The following is a 15130-nucleotide window of genomic DNA, read 5'->3' as shown; positions in this document are numbered from 1 at the left end:
TTATCATAAACAACCTTATTACGTACGCACTCGCATAAATTACTACTGTACCAAAAAATAGAGAACTGGTTATGTGAGTGAAAAAGAATTACGTAGTCGATACACTGTGGAAGTACAACGTAACCCGTGTATCATTCAATCATTTGCTTTTTTATTTTAAATCAACACAAAAACATGGATAACAACTACGAATGGCCGTTGTGGCCTAAAATCTATATCCTGATATTTTTTGTAAATCAGGCTACAGCTATCGATTACTTTAGTGAGTAATCTTATCGATTAGTTTGTTCGATTTATAGAGTGATCGAATAAAACATACTTTATAGTCTCACTGCGTATTTTAGGGAAAATATTTGCAATAACCTTTATAGAAATCTCCAAGTTAAATCTCTCTCTCTCTCTCACTCACTCACTCACTCACTCACTCACTCACTCACTCACTCACTCACTCACTCACTCTCTCTCTCTCTCTATCTCTCTCTCTCTCTCTCTCTCTCTCTCTCTCTCTCTCTCTCTCTCTCTCTCTCTCTCTCTCTCTCTCTCTCTCTCTCTCTCTCAGGAAGCTAGTCAACAAGAGTTATGGTTGCTTACAAAACACACAAAAAAACAATGCCCCTTTCGAATTTTGAAAGAGAGTCGCAAGTCACACGCCAGCCCTTGTGGAAGAGATATATAACAATGAAGCCATCAGAGGGGACGCTAGCTAGCCCTAAAGCCAATGTTTCTAAATTCTTCTGAGCAAAACCCTCTAGAGCAGTTGTATCATAGATGACTTTGCTGTCAGACAAGTACTATAATTTCACTTTTATCTAAGTTTGATAGTAAAAAGTTAGAAGTCATCCATTTCTTGTTATTTTCAAGACAGGCCTGTAGTTTTGATAGACTATTAGTTTAATTGATACACAAAGCTGTGTGTTGTCTGCATAACAGTCAGTACTTTCTTGCCCTAAATTATTCAAATTTCTCAAATAGTTCGGCTCTAAATAAGCATCCTACAACCTAGGGAAACACCTTAATCCAATCGTGTTCGGATTTTGAAAAGTTGGACTACCAGACCTAGGGATGATACTCGAAACCGGTTTTCCCGGTTGTTCGATAAGAAAAGAACCGAGTCCTCGGACTCGAATCCCTTATTGAGAACCGGTACCCGTTATCGAGACCACTATAGTAAAGAAAAAGAGTTGGTTCTTTATTCGAATCCCTCGGAACGAATCCCGTCCCGACCAGAATGCCTCTTGAGACATCACAAGAATTGACGTCACGTCATTAGGCGCAGATAGCGAAAGCAGGAAAAACAATGGAATAATAAAGTTCAAAACAATATAATCCAATGAATAACTTTACTGAGAGATTTGAGCAGGGTACAAACACATGACACTTTTACGACCAACCGGAAACATAGCAACCAGGCTAGCAACGCACCTCCTTTACGGCAGCTGTCACAACATTCTTAAAGCAACCGCAGCACATACATATATATACAACATATATGACATGATCTCCCTTTTTTAACTTTTGTTTTTCTTTCCTTGTAAACAAAACAAAATCACACTGTATATGTGTTGTCTGTCTAATTATAAATAATGCAGACGAGGCGTGTTGGCTGAGTTCTTGACGTTTACTTTCACGGGTGACGACATGCAACAACACTTTTCGGGGCTACCGCGCATGCTCGTCACTCCCGTTGCATGATGGGTAGTGAGTTGTTATGTTCCCTAGCTCATAACATCACATCTTTCCCCCTATAAAGAAAGATTTTAACTCAATAAAGTGTATTTCTTTTTTTAGCTTTAACTTTTCATTTTTTAGCATTGTAACCACATTTGCAAACAACTTTTCTCTTCATAGAATTTTCTTTCAATAAAGAAATAAAGTGCAAAAATGTCAAAGCATCATAACAAACAGTTATGTCAAATAGCAGCAGAAGTGCACTTTTTGGAGAGCTGTATTATTTTCAGTTTTGTGCCCAAGGGACTGATTTTATTTAACACTATAGTATTATTTATACACATATAGTGATCACAGAGACAGGTTGTTTTTGTGATACTGTGTATATTTGTTTTTCTGAAAAATCCCACTTAATATACTTTGGGTAACAACAGTCAATATTTATTTTTTTTATTTTATTTTTTTAGGGGGGTAACAGTCAATATTTATTTATTTATTAGATTTTATTTTTTTCTTATATAATACAAGTGAGCTTTTGTTAAACCAAATATTGTGTGTTTTTTTCCATATACAACAACCTATCTGGACTCGATAAGAGAATCGATAAGGAATCGGTTCGATAAGAGGATTCGATAATAGGCACGAACCCGATAATTTCTTATCAAACATCATCCCTAACCAGACCTGGATTATGCGATTGGAAACCAGATCTCTCGAGGGTATGTGTGCATCGGAGGGGACATTTCGTATCACGCATGTGCCAATCTCGTCGGGTAGGACATAACCCGTAAGCAGATACCATTCAATAAAAACGTAGCAACAATTGTAATGAGGAGTAGACTAAAAGAACAGAACATTTTCAAGTGCGTTGATGGTAGGAAACACACCAGAGATTTATTGAAGAAGGTATCTAAGGAAATTGAGAATGTCTGTTAGGTACGATTAGGGGGAAGGAGACGGCATGACACAGGAAGTCTTGCTCAATGGGTTTTATTGAGCTTTTGATGTATACATGGAGTGTGTATGCTACTATTTGTGTGTATGCGGGATTATTGTAGAAACTAACCAGATAGTATTGACCAGAGATTGTTGGAAGTGTGTGTTGGTTGTGGAGGCAAACAAGTCCAAAGGGGTTGGGCAAAAGAGGTCCGTGATCCAAGTTGGAGAGAGATGTCCTGAGGTCCGGGTCCAAAAGTGGGGTAGTCGAGGAAGGCAGTCAGGGTCCAGGGGGAGATCCACAGAAGTGAGGCGCACGGCTCACTTCTAAGGTAACGGAGACAACTGCGGGAGAAGGGAAACGACAGGGACAAGTCAGAACAAGGAGTGAGGGAACAAGGAGAGCAGACACAGGAGAGGAGCGAGAGACGCGAAGCTTACTGTAAACAGATGCTACGTTCCGGCGCAGTGTAGTCTGCAGAGTGAGCCTTTATGCTGCTGTTCCTGATCAAGTCCAGGTGCGCTGATTGCAGATTGCCTCCGGTTGTGGAGGCGCGTGGCCGCGGTCTGCGCGGCACGTGGGGGGGCGTGTCCTGCGGTGCTCATCGCGTAGCCTCTAGGTGCTCCTTCCATCAGTCCAAAGAGCATTATGAATGAACTCCGAGACATTCAAAAGTTGTGTTTCCATCATTCTCCGTCCGAAAATTCCTTCTAAAAAACTCTCCTGCTGTATCCGCTCAGATACATTCTTGATAGCGTCTTGTTCGTAGTGCAATCTAAGATCATTCCTTGATGCTGTCTGCTATTTTACATCAGCATAGCCATTAGAAACGTAATATTTGTAATATGTGCCAATATTACAGCGGACATCACATACCACAGAGCTCGGCTGGTAACTTTTAAGGAGCCACAGGCTAGTGTGACGTCATAGGGCAACCGAAAAAGCAATATATTTATATGCGCTAAAAGGAAATTTACCATTTTACCATTAAACTTAAAGGGGTCGTATTGTGACTTTTTAATCTACATATAAACCGTTTTGGGGGGATTTCTTTTAGGCTCTCTCCTTGCCCTGCCCCCTTACGCTGACTGAAACGTCTTCCCTGCAGCCATGTTTGTATTGTTTAAGTACGATACGCTTCTCATAAGGGGCCGTAAAATATCATACATTAGAATTATATTGTACTTTTTATTAGAAATTGCAACAGCGACTGATTTTAGCATCCAACTGAACGAGCCAATGTTTTACCCGGAGCAAGTGGAAAGGGAAGAGGAATAAATAAAACCGAGCCTTGAAATGACAGCATCTCAAAGGTTAGTTTATTAGCTTTCTCTCAAATATATAGGATAGGTGTTGATATAATGTCTTTCTCCCTATCTAAAATGGCATGGCATATCCACATACAAACGTACATCCCATGTACATACATGTGCAACACTGATATATAACATATCATTACATTTGTCAATCTACTGGTATTAGACCTACACCATTGCCATATGTAGCCCTGACCCCCTCATTAAATGTTTTTTCTGGGAAAATCCTTCTGTATATTGTCGGTAGATGTTACTAAAACACCTGTTTTCGAAGATTTTTTCACACAATAAGATACTTAATTCACACAAAACAAAATAGTTAAGCAGGCATTTCTTACTTCTTCAGATGAGGGTTGAGGTTTGTGTTGTGACCTGTTCTTGTTTATCCAACAAATAACAGCATTTTATTTTACGGGTCTCACTTTGGACATATTTTTGTTTGGACTACAAACGCTGTTAAGAAAAAGGAAAATGGCGCATTTGTTGCAGGCATCATCTGGGAAACATTTACCATCTATGGAGGTCTTTGCTGACGTAACAACTTGGCATATGTCACAAGTTGGGGCAGATCGCAAGCAGCTTGTTTATAACAAGGCAAAATTGTTTTAGAAATATCTCTGCATAAAATCTAATTTTCTGCACCTTTGGGGATCCCAAATTCACAAAAAACAGGGGCCAACAGACGTAATATGACCCCTTTAAAAGGAATTCCAATTACAATAACTTGTGGGGTCGGTCTCCCTTTGTAACAATAACAGCTTCTACACTTCAGGGAAGACACGTTGACAAGAGTATCTGTGGAAATCTTTGCCCATTTGTCGACATTGCCAAGTCACAGATGTTGAACAAGAAGGCCTGTCTCACATTTTATGTTCTTTGTAGTTTGTCCCATAAACTGAGAGGTTTGGGATCAAGAGCCCTTAAATTATTCCACACCAAATTCACTTGCTTTGTGCTGAAGGTCAGAGTCATGAGTCGTGTTACTGCATCACATCAGAATGGTGAATATGAAGATGAATGCCCATTGCTTCTATTCCAGATCAAACGTTGTTTCACCTTTGGGAAATACCTCTTAAGTAATAATTTATATCTTCTTCTGGGTACGCATCAAATGGTTTGAGATGCTCCACTTCAGCCGCAGCATTTGACCCCTGAGTTGAACCACAGTGGTAGCCATTACAACAGTATTAACCTGTCGTTCATGATTTATGGACTGGAATGATGGTGAAGAACCTCTCGTCACATTCCATCCCTACAAGCTCACATAAAGCTGAAGGAGATTGCACTGCCATCGATCTGTCAGCCCAATGGCTCGTCTTTTTCCTGACACAAGCACAGCTCTTGTTCAGAATATTAGTACGAGCACTATCGTCATTCATTCTTCTTGCCTTGGTCATATTGTCAATGACTGCGACTCATCACTTGAAAATAGATTCACTTCATTTGAATGTAATACTATTCACTCTGTAATGATTACCGTTAATGATAAACGGCGATAAAACTCCCGACGGTTAATATTACTGTTTCAAATTAGAATTACGTTAACTGTGATTGATAACCGTAATTCAATAAACTTAAGGACTGGTAATACTGCTCATTTCCTGTAGAAGAAAGCTAGCTATCAGCCAGCGCTGGCAAACTAACGAAATAATTGCTTGCTAGTTTGAATTTCAGCATGTATACAAGACACATTAACGTCTCTCCCCATTACAAATGTCACACCACAATAAAACTTGCATAAACATATTATTGTCTGACCAACTAAGATATTCAATTGTGCACATTTAACCTACAGGCTTTGCTCTCTAAGACCAGGGTGATAAATCCAGGGCTGCCAAGTTCCAGAAAATGAAAAGAGTGACACTTTAGTGGGATGATGTGTTTGAAAAAAAATGGGCCTCTCTTAACACCGATTTGGCCTGTTTGCACATCGATTTATACTTAAGACTGATGTACTCACCTCCAGCAGCCCTCCCTGAACTGTGGCCTCATAATGCTAGTCCTAATTAACCAGACTTTAGAAATATGAATCATCTCCACTGTATTCTCTGCTGGCTCTTCTGTCTCATCCTCTGCATCTGTGTTCCCAATTTCCCAATCTCAGTCCTCACTGTCCTTAGGCTTTTCTGATCTCTCTTCATCTTCCAGTGTTGCCAACTCCTTAGTAAGGAAAGTAGCTATCGACTGTCATAGATGTTGCTAGACCTTGATAGATGACATCATTGCCTCATTTGCATAATTGATTACAATGGGTGCTGTAGAGGAGAGGAATAATGTAGTGGGAGACATAAAAAGTGATCATAATGGTAATTATGATTAGAATTGTTAAAAAAAAAATTTCTGTTCATTTTTACTTTAGTTTGTATTTTTATTTGTTCTACATCGTCAAATGTTAGAGTATCAAATTTGATTAAAAAAACTGAAGGGTTGTAATATTCACAAACGAAGCAAAACTATTGACTGTATCAATAACATGAAGAATAAACTTGTTTTTATTTGAAGCGTGACAGTGAGGAAACATTTACATTTATCTCACACTGTAAACTAATTACGGCAGAAACAGTGGCAGCTTTGCACAGGGTGGATGTGTGTGTCTCCCTCTGCTGTGACTGGAATGGAACTTTATTTTCATTGCACTTTAAAGTACAACAATATGTGTTTTCAGTACAAGCTGTCAAAGAGCAGCAGTAGACATGGGACTGCCTGTGAGGAAAGGGTCAACTGCCACTTGTACGTTGAGGACATTAGAGTGATACCCGGTTTCATATTTCCGAAACATCCAAAAAAAAGTCACTAGATTCTTCGCTAGTCACTTTTGAGAAAAAATGTCACTAAGAGTAGAAAATATACTAGATTTAGTGAGAAAGGCACCAAGTTGACAACACTGCACTCAGTGCATTGAGGTGTATGTGAAAGGTAGAGGCGACAAGACCCGCCTTCCGTTGCTTCTGATTGGTTTACATTGCATGGTGCCCTCTGTGGTTGGCTAGATTTAGGCACAAAAACATATTAATTGGCTTGGGATTGGTTATTTCGATCATTCAATCAGTTACTCGAACAATGACATGTCGCAAGGAAAAAAGTTTATAATTTTGAAAAAAATATAGAGTAGTGTACGGAGAAATATAAGAATGAGAAATGTCAAGTGTGGCGTGTGGCATGAGAAAGGGTTAAATTGCATGACTCTCATGCTCAAAGTGTTAGGCTTGGCAGCTGTGTAACTATGAAGATATTTATTATTTCACTGTTGTTAAATTGTAAATGGGTTTTACTTGTATAGTGCTTTTCTACCTTCAAGGTACTCAAAGCGCTTTCACACTATTTCCACATTCACCCATTACACACATTCACACACTGATGGAGGGAGCTGCCATGCAAGGCCCTAACCACGACCCATCAGGAGCAAGGGTGAAGTGTCTTGCTCAAGGACACAGCGGACGTGGCGAGGTTGGTAAAAGGTGGGGACTGAACCAGGAACCCTCAGGTTGCTAGCACGGCCACTCTCCCAACTGCGCCACGCCGTCCCCATTGTTGATTTATATATATTTTTTAAATCAAGCTTTTTTAAAAGATTTTGGTGTGTACTGCATTTAAGTAACCTTGATCACATTGATAACCGTGACACAATTTCACAGTAACCGTGATATTACATTTTCACCCGAGTCCAGGGGTCGACAACCCAAAATGTTGAAAGAGCCATATTGGACCAAAAATACAAAGAAAAATCTGTCTGGAGCCGCAAAAAAAATTAAAAGCTTTATATAACTGTAATAATGAAAACCACACATGATGTAAGTGTCTATATTAGCCTACTATCAAAATGATTATGTGTCGCAGGCTGACGCAAATATTTGTAGACATAAATGTTGAAATGTAATATTTATTCTACACATTTTTACAACATTGGAAAACATTTAGTACAAAAACATTAGTAAAACAGAGGCTTCTCAGAGTGTGAGATAATTCCTGGAAATTTCTGTCTTATAATTACCAAAGGTATAGATGTGTGTGTCCAAGTTAAAGGGTGTCTTCTAATGGATTTATTACAATCCTTTCAAGCTGGGTATTGTTTGCTGTGGTCTATAACAACATGGCACACAAACAATCAGAAATTCAGCCAATATTACATATAGATACTATGGCATGGGACATGCAAATATCAATTAAATACACACAAGTAAGTAAAGGAAATTAGGCATAATGATGCAATATGTACATACGGCTGGCCTAAATAGCATGTTAGCATCGATTAGCTTTCAGTCATGCAGTGACCAAATAGGCTTGATTAGCATTCCAGCAAGTCAATAACATCAACTAAGCTCACCTTTGTGCATTTAAGCACAGCATAAAATGTTTGGTGGGCCAAATGAGACAATGCAGGAGTGGCATAAAACATGTTTTTTGAGGCAGCGTCGGAGAAAGTTATACATGCAAACAAACTATGGTGAGTTCAAGGACCGCTGAAATTAGTTGATCAACGGCACTTGCCAAATACTCTCATCAATGAAGCATGTTTAATATAAACAGTTGGATTTCTAACAATTAGGAAGATGTGTGTCATGTTTGTCCTCCTACAGAAACTATGTTAAAACAAAAAATATATTTTTTCCACATTCACACATTTTTGAAAAAGCTCCAGTGAGCCAATAGGGTGGCGCTAAAGAGCCGCATGTGTGTTGCCGACCCCTGCCCTAGTCTATACTCTTGAGAACTAGGAATGTAACGATAAACAGTGGTCATGATAAGTCGTGGTTAAACTCCCGACGGTTAGTATTACCACTTTAATCATCGTAAAACCGTGATTGATAATGGCACTTTGATAAACTGTCAAGTTTCCTGCCATGTCGCCACCCGGAGATGGAGAAGGCATGCGCAGCAGCTGTCAACACCAAAGCTGTGATTGTGATGTACAGTAGTTACTACTATTAGCTCTATATATGGCAAAAAACATTGTCATCATCTATCAACTAGACATGCAGTACAGACACATACACAATAATATTAATAATCAACACGTCATATTATTTTAAATACAACAACGTCAAGTTTGGGCCACCAGAAGAACGAGTGCTTGTTTGTCTCCTTTATTACTGTACACTACTGCTAAAACCAGTGTTTTAGCTTTATGTACTGTGCTTTTACATACTCGTGATGTTTAATATTGTAACTTTTGTTAAAAGTATGGAATGAGAACAAGACGATGTTGGTGAATTGTGTGTGTGTGTGTGGCGTAAACATTGACCGCTATTTCCTTACTTTCTTTTTTTATTTAGATCCACTTCTTAAAAGAGTGTGCATACAGTATCAAACAATAAAAGGCTACTGTGGAGGGGGGCGTGGCCTGCGGGCCTGCCGTGGAACGGGGTGTGCCAGGACCGGCCCCGAAGACAGCGACAGGTGCGTAGATGGCCTAGGTGGGCCTTGTTATCTAATCGCCTTTATTAGCAGCAGCCGGAATGAGACACGTAGTTAGAGTTCGATGTGCTGCTGAGCGGAAGCAGGAGAGAAAGACAGTTTGCTGGAAAGCAAAAGCCTCTGGACATTTATGAAAATAAAACAGTGTTATACCCTGAATTCCGGGCTCTCCTGGCAGTGTGTGGTGGGCCGAAGAACCCACTAGAGGGTAACCTCTACATTTCCACTGGACCACAGGGTACTCGTGCACATCCCCATGAACACATCTAATTCACACCCCAGGTTTTGGTGGATCATGGACAGCTCGCAGCCCAACTCCACCATCGCCCGGTATGTACTCCATTGTATCCTTACCGGCATACAGTACGTCTCACCCGGGCCTGGGGAGGGCGCCGGAGGGCCGGCAACCCGGATCACCTGCCTCACCTCCACACGTGGAGGTCCCTGACGCACGTGACCGGGCTGCCCACGCCTCCAGCACGCCTGCCCAGGCGTTTGAGGGGCCGTCTGCGCGGAAAGCACCGTATTCGCAGCAGCCGGGACCTGCGAGGAAGCACACACAAAAGAGTCAGTTGCGCGGCGCCATGGAACCGGCAGAGCTGCCTCCTCCCTCTGCACGCTCGCTCTGTGCGGTGCTGGTGCTGGGCGCCTGGGGTTTTGTGGGGATAACCGGTCCGGTCCAGCACCGCCCTCCTCAGGTCCACCAGTAGGCTAAGCGCCGCTCGCTGCGCCTCCCCCGCCAGCAGCGGCAAGAGTCGCACTCCCCACTCCTCTTTCGGCCACGCGCACGCCTCTGCTATGGCCACAAAAATGTCTATGAACGCATGGAGGTCCTCATCTTCCCTCATGCGCTGCATGGAGACGACCGCCGATGTTGGCGGTGCCGCTCCAATCCGTTACGCCAGCGCTCTCATCATCTGGCCCTGCTGGCCCACTTGCTTCTGGGCCGCCTCCAGCTGTTGGCGACTGGCCGCCGACACCTCCGTGAGGATCTTCGCCAATGCTGCCAGGGGGTGGGCTTCCATCTCCTCTGGTGGTCCGGTTTGTTGGGCGCCAAATGTAGAGGTTGCCCTCTAGTGGGTTCATCGGCCCACCACACACTGCCAGGAGAGCCCGGAATTCAGGGTATAACACTGTTTTATTTTCATAAATTTCCAGAGGCTTTTGCTTTCCAGCAAACTGTCTTTCTCTCCTGCTTCTGCTCAGCAGCACCTCCAACTCCAACTACGTGTCTCATGCCGGCTGCTGCTAATAAAGGCGACAGGTGATTAGATAACAAGGCCCACCTAGGCCATCTACGCACCTGTCGCTGTCTTCGAGGCCGGTCCTGGCACACGCCGTTCCGCGGCAGGCCCGCAGGCCACGCCCCCCTCCACAGCTACATAAATTCATCTATAAAAACACAATCCAACATCCTCTTATTAAATTTCCCATTTGCCTGCACCTCCTTTAAACACATTCTTTACTCTGTCTCCTCCGCGGTTGCCGTGTGTCTGTAGGTTAGCTTCGTGGCCTTGGTGCGGTTGCTTTGGGGGGTAAATCTGGCCCCTGGGGGTGTGGAACCAGGCTTAATGTTTCAGGACGATCGCTTGTGGGTTACAGGCAGCTTGCCTCGGGCTGCCGGAGCCGGCTGGAGCAGCAGCAAGGTTGATGGTGCAGCTACTACTATGTAAACAAAATAAACAATTTTGAATTTTTCATCACCTCATTGCAAACACTATGATAGTAAATATGAACAACACACAAAGATTATGCATCATAACTTAACACATCGATAGTTACATCAACATGCTCTGATGTAGCATAACAAGTAGCTCGTAGCAGTTAGCTCGCCCAGATTAAAGTATTAATTAAACCTACCAGAAGCACATTTATGCTTTAGTTGTCCACTCCAAGAGGCAAACTATCGCTGTTGTGACTGTAAACATCGGAGGGAAGCTGAAGAATGAGGGGAATTTCGGTGAATGAAGAATCGTCAGAACTCCAAGTCAACTTTCTTTTGATATTTTACAGTTTTGTAATTAAGTGTGACATGCAGAAGCAATTTCACCTTGTTGTCTGTCCAAACAAAAGAGTCACTTTCTTTGCATGCATCTGCCATCACATTTTTTTTTTGTAATGTGTGACTGGAGAATAGAACTTTGTGCACGTGCGCGGTTTCTTGTTCTATAATTTTGGTGGTTCCAGTGGCTTTGTTTGTTTACAGTGCCACTTATGGCGACACACTGTGGTCATTCTCACCCAGGAAACGTTTCCGCCTGGATGTGACTCACGATTGTAGGGACACTGTAGGGACGCTTTTTTTTTTTTAACCTAAAACAAACTTGAAACACAAACGTTTTTGTGGGGCGATGCCCTTAGTGCATGGAAACGTAGCCAGTGATGAAACATTTACATCTCATTCTATAATCCAAGGCAGAGTGATATGCGTTTTCATGTCTCCAAGTTGCTAGTCGCTTTTGAGAAAGAAAGTCACTAAGAGGAGTTAGAAAGATACTAGATTTAGCGAGAAAGTTGCCAAGTTGACAACACTGCGCCGAGGTGTATGTGAAAGATATAGACGCCAAGACCCGCCTTACATTGCTTCTGATTGGTTTACATTTTGTGATGCCTTCCGGGGTTGGCTAGATTTTGGCACACAAACTTAAGGTTCTTTCGGTCAGTTAATTGGTTACTCGAACTATGGCAATCCACACACAAAAAAAAAAATAGACTAGTAAATGGGGAAATCTTGTTATGATCCGTTGCCCGGATCATGTGTTGTTTAGTTTTTGACTACCTTAGTTCTGTTTCAGCACCCCTGGGTTTGTGTGTTTTGGTTACCACGGGTGCTGATTAGTTTCACCTGCCTCTGATTAGTGTTCGGGACGCTCACCTGCTCGATCCAGCGCAGTTCTATGCGACCTCGACGTAACACATCTAAGCGTAAGATATGTTAAGTGTGGCGTATGGCGTGAGAATGAATTAAATTGCGTGACTCTCACGCTCCAAGCGTGAGGCTTCGCTGCTCTCTCACTGTCCTGTTATACTTCTCATTTACTGGAGGTTGCTAGCTAGCTTAAATTCTAACATGAATACAAGTGACGTCTTTGCCCAATTCAAAGGTCATACCCAATATAAACTTGTAAAAACACATTACTGTCTAAGCAACCAAGTTATTCAATAGTGCACATTGAACCTACGGAATAATAATTGTCATATTTAAAGACTTAAATAAGAATTATATGATTCTTTAGATGCAAGAACAATATTTAATGTTTCTTCTCCCAAGAAAAGTATATTTTGTGTCTATTTTTAGATTTTTTGTGTGTTTAAGTATTTTTTCTTTACCGTGATAAAAATGATAACTGTGAATCGTCATTTTTGTCACACAATGATATAACATGTTACCATTGCATCTCTGTGAGAAGCATCGTCCACTACAGTGGCCATTGGTTTTTGGTCTATTTCTTTTGTCAGAGTAAACATTTTGGAAAGAAATAACGCTTTTATGCAAAACAGTACAGAGGACTAGAGGTAGGGGAAATAATCGATTTTTAGATGCATCGCAATTCGGACATGGAAGATTATCGACTCGATTAGTAAACGTCAATAATCGATTAATTTATTGTAAATAAAGTAATGCAGACAGTTCTAAAATTTGTCTGACTGCAGCTAGCCACCTCACAGAGAGATCTGACCAGCTCCTTTATTGTAGGGCGCTTATGGTCCAGTTTTGCACACATTTTCATTAATATCATAAATTTTTCACAAAATATTATTTTTAAGTTGTAAGTAATTAACGGTTAGTTAGTGAAATGAAAAGAAATGTAAAACTGCATCAATATACATAAACTAAAGATGCATCAATAATACATTTTTAATCAAATCTTAGCTTGTAATCGAATTGTGAGGTCCCCAAAGATCCCCACCTCTACAGAGGATGTAGGCTCTCAAGAGGATATAATAACAGTACACCGCAGCATTCGTGGCCAAAGAGGTCCATAAAAATACAGTAGAGGCTTTCTTCTCCCGCTAATACTTTTACATGTCCAGGACTTCTAGTGGTACAGTAATTTATGCTTCTAAGGATGAAGCAAAATTATGGAAGCATAAATTACTTTTTTCAATTTCAACTATCCCCTCAGGTGTAAGTCCAAATTTCAGCCATTGCATAATTTGTAAAAAAAAATTGTGTGAAAGATGATGTTGATGCACCAATTGCCAAAAAGGTCTTGTAGTAGAAGAGAGTGTGCAGCCTGTCCTTTTTCTGTGGTTCTCCTCAGAAACGTTAACTAATGCGTAACCAAGCGCGCTTATTGCTAAACACTGATTGCATCACTGTAAGTGCTTTGAGCTTTTGTGATGATTAATGAATGTTTTATACTAAGTAAGTAAAAACTGGATTTCATTTTCCAAAGAAATCAGAATGTAAAATTCAATCGGCGTCATAGATATGCTGTGGCAATGTAAAAGCTCAAGAAATTATCAAAACTTGATAGTTACCTGTGCAAACCCTGTTAATAAGATCAATTGGAGCATATTTCTAAAGCTTTTAATAAAAGATGTTCAGCACATTTTGCACACTCTGTGTAAATTAACTTTGAACTAGAAAATAAAATGTCGTTAAAAATTGCGTGTGAATGCTGAAAAGCCGAACGGAAATACTAAGTTAGCTTGCTAGCCAGATAGCCTCAAGTAAGAAAATATGCGACTCTTATGTGTATTACTACAAAATGAGTTAAAAACGTTAACATGCTAACGTTAGCATGTTACCAGTTAGCAAATGTCAGGTACCAAAATAAATGACACTAAGGTGTATACCTGCAAAATTTCCTAAAAAAGATAGCATGTTAAGATGGGCGATATGGCCTTAAATCTACAGAACCCAAAACCAGTGAAGTTGGCACGTTGTGTAAATGGTAAATAAAAACAGAATACAATGATTTGCAAATCTTTTTCAACCTATATTCAATTAATGGAGTGCAAAGAAAAGATACTTAACGTTTGAACTGGAAAACTTTGTTAATTTTTACAAATATTAGCTCATTTGGAATTTGATGCCTGCAATATTTTTCAAAAAAGCTGGCATAAGTGGCAAAAAAGACTGAGAAGGTTGAGGAATGCTCATCAAACACTTATTTGAAACATCCCACAGGTGAACAGGCTAATTGGGAACAGGTGGGTATAAAAGCAGCTTCCATGAAATGCTCAGTCATTCGCAAACAAGGATGGGGCGAGGGTCACCAATTTGTGAACAACTGCGTGAGCAAATTGTCCAACAGCTTGAGAACAACATTTCTCAGCAAGCTATTGCAAGGAATTTAGGGATTTCACATTCTACGGGCCGTAATATCATCAAAAGGTTCAGCGAATCTGGAGAAATCATTGCACTTAAGCGAAGATATTACGGACCTTCGATCCCTGAGGTGGTACTGCATCAAAAAGTGACATCAGTGTGTAAAGGATATCACCACATGGGCTCAAGAACACTTCAGAAAACCACTGTCAGTAATTACAATTCATTGCTACATCTGTAAGTGCAAGTTAAAACTCTACTATGCAAAGCGAAAGCCATTTATCAAAAACACCCAGAAACGCTGCCGGCTTTGCTGGGCCCGAGCTCATCTAAGATGGACTGATGCAAAGTGGGAAGGTGTTTTGTGGTCTGACGAGTTCACATTTCAAATTGTTTTTGGAACAAAGAGGAAAAATACTATCCGGATTGTTACGGGCGCAAAATTCAAAAGCCAGCATCTGTGATGGTATGGGGGTTTATTAGTGCCCAAGGGTACACATCTGTGAAGGCACCATT

General features: G+C 40.9%; 1 protein-coding gene across 7 annotated transcripts in view; it reads left to right on the top strand.

The window, feature by feature from the left end:
- Nucleotides 1–15130, top strand: part of ltbp1 (latent transforming growth factor beta binding protein 1) — a 318864-nt gene that overhangs the window by 66175 nt on the left and 237559 nt on the right. The gene's annotated exons all lie outside the window — the stretch shown is intronic.

Source organism: Entelurus aequoreus, linkage group LG09, assembly GCF_033978785.1.
Source record: "Entelurus aequoreus isolate RoL-2023_Sb linkage group LG09, RoL_Eaeq_v1.1, whole genome shotgun sequence".
In the NCBI taxonomy this organism is placed as follows: Eukaryota; Metazoa; Chordata; class Actinopteri; order Syngnathiformes; family Syngnathidae; genus Entelurus; species Entelurus aequoreus.
This window is presented reverse-complemented; position numbering and strand designations above follow the sequence as displayed.